The sequence below is a fragment of the Mus caroli genome, unplaced genomic scaffold, assembly GCF_978045245.1.
Source record: "Mus caroli unplaced genomic scaffold, Mus_caroli_1 scaffold_13, whole genome shotgun sequence".
Taxonomy (NCBI): Eukaryota; Metazoa; Chordata; class Mammalia; order Rodentia; family Muridae; genus Mus; species Mus caroli.
The window spans coordinates 26561359-26570000 of record NW_028227268.1 but is presented as its reverse complement, the minus strand read 5'-3'; the positions used below and the strand labels follow the sequence as shown (position 1 = coordinate 26570000).

At 48.9% G+C, this 8642-nt stretch overlaps 1 pseudogene; it reads right to left on the bottom strand.

The window, feature by feature from the left end:
* Positions 1-8414, bottom strand: part of LOC147001407 (uncharacterized) — a 15094-nt pseudogene extending 6680 nt beyond the window's left edge.
* Between the last annotated feature and the right edge of the window lie 228 nt (positions 8415-8642).

Sequence of the window (8642 nt, the reverse complement as noted above, 5' to 3'; positions counted from 1 at the left end):
AGTCTGTCCTCTCCTCCCCTGTGGGTCCTAGGGATCTCAGGCTTAGAATCAGGTACATTTATCTCCTGGGCCACCTCACCGGCCCTCTTTTAGAGCAATATATATCAAGATGTGGTTCACAGAGCACCAGCGTCAGAATCATCTGTACCACAAACGGGGAGAGACTATTCTGAAGGATTTGCCTGCTGTGGTTTTCTGCAGTAGGGGAGAGAGGGAGAGATTTCTGGAGGTTCCCACTTCTACATAAGAAGACTGAAAGCAAGCCTGCTCAAACTCCTGATTGTTCTAGAACCCAAGTTACAGGCACTCTGAACCTGAGCAGTGTGGTTGTTGGAATAAAAATGGCTACCATAGACTCCCAGGGGCTGGTGTTATCGGAGATGGGGCCTTGTTGTGTCACAGGGAGTGGGCCTTGAAGTTTCAGAAGCTCAAGCCAGGCCCATTGTTCCTCTCCTCCCACTGCTTTCTAATATGGATGTAGACCTCTGAGCTACCTCTTCAGCACCATGTCTGCCTTCGTGCCACTATGCTTCCCAGCACAGTGATAATGGACTAAACCTCTGAACTGTAAACCAGCCCCAAGTAAATGTCTTCCTTTGTAAGTGTTGCCATGGCGTCTCTTCATAGCAATTAAAACCCTAAGACAACCAGTGTTGTACAGACCCCATGTGTGTGCCTGTGTGTGGGTGCTTATTAACAAACCCCTCCTCCAAATGGAGTTGACCTGGTAACACACTTGTGAAATAAAGCATGCAGAGTCCCCTCTGTTGCATTGACCAGGGTGGACAAGGATCCTTACAGCAAATCCCTTCCCCTACTCTTTGTCAAGAAGTTTAAAAGTAATTCCTCCTGTTACAGGATGTTTGAACCTGTTTCTAGTTAGGGTGTGGCTCAGACTTTAGCATACACCTTTAATCCCTCTGGCTGAAAAATACAGACATGCCCTTAGTAGATATCTATAATCCCAAATAATGACGGTAAAATTAGTTTGTAAAGGGAAGCACCCATGTTTGAAAGTGATGTCTAATTGAGTGGCAGACAAAGAGATGAATCAGAGAAAGATTTGACCAAGTAGGATATATCCAACTCTCTCAAGGAAAGGGAGGCTACTTAAGAGAGAGACAGCACAGGAGAAGAGAGTATAGCCCAGGAATACAGTAGAGCTCGTGGAGACAGCACAGTAGAGTTGAGAGGGAGAGTAGAGCAGCAGAGAGGGAGGCGGAGACAGATTTACCAGGAGAGTTTTACAGAGACAGATTGAAGAGAGAACAAGTTAGACACAGGTGAATACAGACAAGCAAGAGAATGGGAAGGAGCCAGTAGATTAGAAAAAAAAAAAAAAAAGATTGCTAGAGTTAGTTCGAAGCCAAGTAGAGCAATTCAGAGGCAAAGAGAAGTGCCAGATTGAGTCAGCTTGGAGAGAAGTTTGAGCCAGAAGAGCTGAGTTGAACCAGCCAGCTAGAATCAAGAAAGAACAAGAAGGGGTGAGCTTATTCAGCAGTAATTCTCAGAGGCTGAGAGCATTTTTTGCCTAGGTAAACTTGTACGGAGCTCGAAGCTTCCAGGCCTAGGCCTAGGTTAGCAGACGAGGCAGTCAGCTCAGAGGTGACAAATGATCCAGGAGATTAAAGGCTCCATATGCAGCCTCCCTTTCCGTTCTCAGTTTAGCTGGAGAGAGAAGAGCTACAAAGAAGGGACCAATGGCCTTTGGCAGGTATGAGAACATGGCCAAAGAGAGACAGAAGTCCTCTCCATGATGCTCCGACAGGAGAGAAGAGAAGCTGGGCAAAATGAGGAGCAGAGAAGCTATGCCTCAGCCCCTTTGGGCCACAGATTGGGGTCTGAGCCCTAGCCCCCAGCTCAACACTTGTAACTGGTTTGAGAGGCAAGAGCCAGAGTTCACAATGATCTCACACCCAAACTTTCTGTCCATCATTCATCAACTCTGCTTTCCTCTAAGTGACAACTCCATCCATCCAGTGTCCCCATGGCTCCCTGCAATCCAGGCTGAGTTCCCATGGCTCTCAAACACCCCTGGGGTTCCTGCCTGAGTCCTTGCACTTCCCTTTGCAGAAAGCCACTTCCCTTCATGTCTGCAAGGTTGCACCCACTTCCTGCCCTGTGCTCAGCATCCTGTCAGGGTAGGTTCCTCTACTTCCCGATAGGTAAAGGTCACCTGTGCCTTTGGTTGCTTCATGTTTCCCACAGTATCTGTGATCCTATGGTATCTGCACACTCCCCAAGCACTTCCCTTTGGGCAGGAGCTCCCTGGTGTTCAGGATAGAACCAGATACGGGTGGTACACTCTGGGCATCAGTTCATGAATAACATGAGTGACTCCCTTTAACAGCCCTCAGAGACTCCTCCAGAGCACTCACAGGGCCCAGGAGCTTGATCTCATGGACCTTGGCATTCCTGCTGTCTGTTACTGGGCTGCAGGCAGTTAGAACAGCACAAGGGTAAATCTCACAGGACAGTGTCAGGTGCCAGGTTGAAACAGTGCCTCACCTCACCATGGGGCTGATAGGGAACCTAGTGGGCGGGGGAAGGAAGGCCTCCTGCAGAAAGGGAGTGCCACAGGGCTCCGGAGGAGCAGGTAGAGAGAGGGTGTGGTCCCTGCCCTGGGCTGCCAACTCACAGCAGATACCAAGCTGGGGGATTAGAGGACAGCAACAGCTGTCAGAACCCAATGTCCGCAAAGCTTCAGACCTGCTGTCCTCTCCCTCCCATTTCCGGGCTCCGTGCCCTTAACCTGCCCTTGGTTCCCCAGATGAGTCATCAAGTTCCAGCCCCTAGGGCTCCTTGCAGCACATCCCTAGAGGAAGTTGAGAGGCTCATGCATGCCATTAAGAAATATGCACAGGAGGGCAGGAGGCTCTAAAGTCATCTGCAGCCTGGGTGAGGGTTACCCAGGGCCCAGTCCTTGCCTGTTGAAGCCTCCAATCTAGGAAACAACCAAAGCTCAGCTGAAACCCAGCAGCTTGGCTAACAGGCAGTTTGAAAGCAAAGACAAAACAAAACAACAAACAAACAAACAAAACTCCACAAAACAAACAACAAAACAAAACAACCCTCAAAAAGAACGAAAACAGGTGTGTACACTGCTTGAAACTACCTCTTTGATGAAAACCAAATATCTCCAAAAAATAACAAGTGAAGAGGGAGACAAGATGGTGTAGCGGGTGAAGGTGCTTGCTGCCAAACCTTGAGTTCAATCCCTGGGACCCACACAGTAGAAGGAGTGAGCCAGCTCCCATCTAGAAACTGTGCACCATGGCCTATGTGCATACACATAGACACACACACACACACACACACTAAACAAATGCATAAGCGAAATAATAAAAATGTTAAGAAGGATACACAAAGGCATTAATTCTTCACTTTAAAGATGCTGCATGGGAACCTAGGTGAGCTGCCCTGGTAAGCTCGGCATCACTGCCCCTTTGAATAGTCAACTTCCATGGGTAGAAAGATGGCTCCACAGTTAAGATCACTGACTCCTCTTCCAGAGGACCTGGGTTTGATTCCCAGCACCCATGTGAGATGGTAGCTCACAACCATCTGCAACTCTAGTTTGAGGAGATCTGATGTCCTCTTCTGGTCTCCATAGGCACCAGACACACATGTGGTGTACATGCAAACAATACACCTGCCTTAGTTAGGGTTTTACTCCTGTGAACAGACACCATGACCAAGGCAAGTCTTAGAAAGAACATTTCATTGGGGCTGGCTTACAGGTTCAGAGGTTCAGTCCAGGATCATCAAGGTGGGAGCACGGCAGAGTCCAGGCAGGCACGGTGCAGGTAAAGCTGAGAGTTCTACATCTTCATCTGAAGGCTGTTAGTGGAAGACTCACTTTCAGGCAGCTAAGACTTTGAGGGTCTTAAGACCACACCCACAGTGACACACCTACTCCAACAGGGCTACACCTCCTAATAGTGCTACTCCCTGGGCCAAGCATATACAAACCATCACAACACCCATACTCAGTAAGTCTAAAATATTTTCCTTCCTTAGAAGTTTCATTGTGGATAGACTACCTTCAAAGACCTCGGCTAAGGGTATAGCTCAGTTGACACAGTGCTTGCCTGATAGGTACAAAGCCTTTGGTTCAAGCCCCAGCACTGCATAAACCAGGTGTAATGGTCCATCCATTGTAATCCCAGCACTCTGAGATACGGGCAGAAGGACTGAGAGTCCAACGTTATCCTTGACTATATTATAAATTTGAAGCTAGCCTGGGTTACAAGAGACCCTGTCTCAAAACAAACAACGAAGTACTTAAATAGTTAAAGCATGCATGACATCAGACTCCCAGAGGATCCTATGAAGACCCACAATTCCCTCAGCTTACAATGGGAAAACAGGCCTGGACTGGGTAAAATGTGTCTTAGACTGTGTTCCGGACTTGAAGCCCTTCAGAACTTGCTACTGTCCTGGCGTGGCCACCGCTCTGAAAGGCTCTAAAGCCATCTGCAGCCTGAATGAGGGTTACCCAGGGCCCAGTCATTGCCTCTGAAGCCTCCAGTCTAGGAAACAACCAAAGCTCAGCTGAAACCTGGCCTTAGTCATTATTCTATTGCTGGGAAGAGACACCATGACCATAATGACTCTTATAAAAGAAAGCATTTAACTGGAGGCTGGCTTACAGTTTCAGAGGCTCAGTCCAGTGTCATCATGGTGAGAGGCGTGGTGGCATGCTTGAGCTGGAGCAATGGCTGACACCATCCTCCTGATCTGCAAGCAGAGAGACTCTGGTCCTGGCATGGGCTTAGGAAACCTCAAAGCCCACCCCCTAGTGACACACTTCCTCCAACAAGCCCACACCGCCTAATCCTTCTAATCCTTTCAAACAGTTCCACTATGTGGTTGACTGAGCACTCAAATAGATGAGCCTATGAGAGCCATCTCCATTCAAACCACCAAGGCCAGTATGAGGAAAGTGACCGTGATCCTATGAGACAGCAGAATCTGAGGCCCAGCATGGTAAGCGGCTGTCATACCTGGGCTCGGGTCTGAGTTCACCTGAGGTCACTTGATACATTTTTTTTTTTTAATTTCCAGGGCTTTGGTCTCCATGTCTGTAAATGAAGATAATAACACATCAGCAGCACAGGAGATGAACCGTGATGTGTGTCACTGCTGAGAACAGCCTGACACACGGCTACTATTACTCTGCCTGTCATTCCAGTTATTCTTAGAGGATCACACACTTGGATGAAACAGCCACAGGGACATTGAAAGGACAATCTCCTCTCCTTCCAGGGGCAGGCAAGATGTCATCTGCCTGCATCCTAGACCTTCCCTCTCCTGCCACTCATCCCCCTACCAGAAGCTCACAACTGGCAGGTCTCTCTCTCTCTCTCTCTAGTCATACGAGTCTCCCTGCCATGACCTGGCTGGCTGGGCTGGACAGCTCTTCACACACCACAAGCCCATCATGTGGTCACTGGCCTCAGCCTCCAGCAGTGCCTGGAGCCCAGACATGCGAGGCAGGCTGCCAGGGCTTCCTTGGTAAGAGGCCCCGCCACTCCCTGTGGCCCTCTATTCTGGGAGCTGTAATTTACACATGTTTCCCCACCCTATTTGCTATCTGTAGCCACAGTCACAGCTCCCAAGGGCCCTGCCCATCCCCACCTAACTGGCCTTTCATAAACAGTCTTCAAGCTGCCCTGCTATCTTAGACACTGGGGCTCTGGGAGGAGGCCTGCCACCCTGGGAGGACCCCAGGGAGAAGCTGGCTCAGTGTGGGCTACATTGAGGAGTCCTTACCCACAAGAGACAGGGATAGCATCCTCAAAGCCTGACCCCAGTGTCTGCTGGGCTGGGTGGGGTGCAGAGCAACTGAGAGCCTGTCATTACCTGCCCTCCACCCCAACACACATGCACACCCTACACCATAGGAACTGGGTTATCCTGCCTGTGTTCTAGAGCTCAGCCATGGGGTCATGGAGGGAAAGAGAGAAAGAGAGAGAGAGAGAGAGAGAGAGAGATTGATTGATTTTGTGTGTGTGATGGGTGTGAGTATGTGTATGAGTGTATGTGTATGTGTGAGAATAAATGTGTGTGTGTGTGAGTATGTGTGTGTGGTGACAGGTATGTGTGTGAGTCTGAGTGTGTGTGTGTGTATGAATGAATGTGTGATAGATATATGTGTGAGTGTATATGTGAGTGTGTGTGACATGTGTTTCAATAAGTATATGTGTGACATATATGTATGTGAGAATGAGCATATGTGTGTGAGGGTGTGAGGGTGTATATGAGTATGTATGTGAGTGTGTGTGTGTGACAGGTATGTGGGAGAGTGAGTCTGAGTGTGTGTGTGTGAATGAGCATATGATTGGTATGTGTGTGCGTGTGTAAGTGTATGTGTGAATGAGTATGTGTGACATGTATATGTGTGAGAGTGAGCATATGTGTGTATGAATGTATAATGTGTGGGTATGAATGTATGCGTGTGTGACAGGTGTGAGTGTGTGACAGGTATGTGTATGTGAAACAGGTGTGTGAATGAGTATATGAGTGTGTAAACTGGTATGAGTGTGAGAGTGAGCATCTGTGTGTATGAATGCGTGTGAATGAGTGAGTGTATATGTGTTCTGTGTGGGTGTGTCCTTTTCTACTGCTTCTGTCACCTCAGGACCCTTCCCCAGCTCTCCCTCCCCTCAGTATTCTTCCCTCACCTCACTTCCTCTTGCTCTCTGGGTCTCAGCTTAGAAGCTGCTCCTCATGGAAGTCTTGCAGCCTGACATCACAGCACATACACGCGTCTATCCTGACCTGGGATGGGCTCCCCACGGGCACAGTGGCCTCATCCGTGCCCTGGTCTGTCTCCCTGGGCAACTGAGAGCACTCCCCGGATGGCTCCTCTTTTGTGTTTCCTTTGTTTCCTAGCACTTGGCAGACAATAGGCCTTCATGGACAGGATTTTTGAAAGGATATGTATAAGTGAATAAACAAAAGACTCCTCTAGCCACTTTGAGGTATGTGAGTCTCTTAGGAGGCTCTCAGGGATGGAGACTTGGGGTGGCTCTTGGTTACTTTGAGCTCTCCATTTTCTAGGACAGCCCAAGCTCCAATTTCCGGATGTCTTCCTGTTTGTTTCATGAGATAGGGTCTCATTTAGATCAGGCTAACCTCAAATTTGCTTTGCCACGAAAAGTATAATGATCTGCAATCCCCCTGCATCCACCTGTGTGCTAGGATTGCAGATGTACACCACTATGCTCAGTTTATGTGCTGCCAGTAGCTGATCCCAAGGCCTCGAACTTGTGGATCTGCTATGTACGCACTCTCCCACTGAGCTACATTTCTAGACTCCACTGCTTATATACGTTCGACTTCAGCGTTCTGTCCTTCTGTCCTTTGTGTCTTACAGGCTTGCCACACTCTCTGTCTATCCTGACCTGCAAAACACAGTTACTCTGGGCACAGGCTTGCTCAAGGGAAACCCAGGGTTTCTGAGAAGTTGCTGTGGATGTGTCGGGCATCCTGAGACTGAGGGTGGCAGGTAGAACGGGGACTGTGAGTCACCAGCATTCCTGTGTGACAGCTTGGATGTCCATCTGACGTGGCATTCATTGTGTTCTACTGGAGCCTCCCCGGAATGGGTTCCAGACCCACTCTCCTCCAGGGCCTGAAAACATGGTCCTACAGCTGCTTCCAGCCTCGGAGACCAGGAGACCCACTCCTAGGAATGAAGTCAAGGAGCTAAGATGTAGGGCCCCCGGCCTTTTAGGGAGACAGCAGGAGAGCAACAAGGCCTCTGCACGCCGCCACCTGCCCCCCCCCCCACTTCTGGTGGGAAATGGCCAGACCTAAGCCCAATGAGGACAATAACTTTGATGGCAAAATAAGTGAGGTGAGAACAGCCGCATGACCCAGCCATGTCTGCATCTCGGGACCCCTGTCCTTGCAGTTTCTGGCACCCGCAAGCTCCTCCCCTGACTGCTCCTTTCCCCGGGCCCCTTCCCTCTTCCCTCCTTTTTTTTCTTGTGTGTGTGTGTCTTTGTCTATCAAGACGGAGTTTCTCTGTGTAGCCCTTCCTTTTTTTTTTTTTAATTCTCTCCTCTCTCCTTATTTCTGTTTGGCAGAGACAAGCCCCCAAGTCATTAGGTTGAGGGATCCCAGAGCCTCAGCTTCTGAGACGCTGGGATTCCAGGCTCGGACACCAAGCTGGAACTGTTTTCTGTTATCAATCATTCTACCATTTCAGATGTTTATCAATTAATGTATGCTATCATCCTTTCGTGCATATTATATCTGTGTGTATGGGTGCAGACTCACCAGGGCAATGATGCACACGTAGGGGTCAGAGGACAACTCCCAGGGTCAGTTCTCTCCTCGCACTGTGGCTTCCGGGAATTGAAGCAGACCTACTGTGACACAAGGACTTTAGCCGGATGAGCCATCTCGCTGGGCCCAAGTCTTTGCTTATTTTTTTATTATTATTATTTTTTAATATTTATTTATTTATTACACTGTAGCTGTCTTCAGACACTCCAGAAGAGGGAGTCAGATCTCATTATAGATGGTTGTGAGCCACCGTGTGGTTTCTGGGATTTGAACTCAGAACCTTAGGAAGAGCAGTTGGTGCTCTTAACCGCTGAGCCATCTCACCAGCGCCCCAAGTCTTTGTT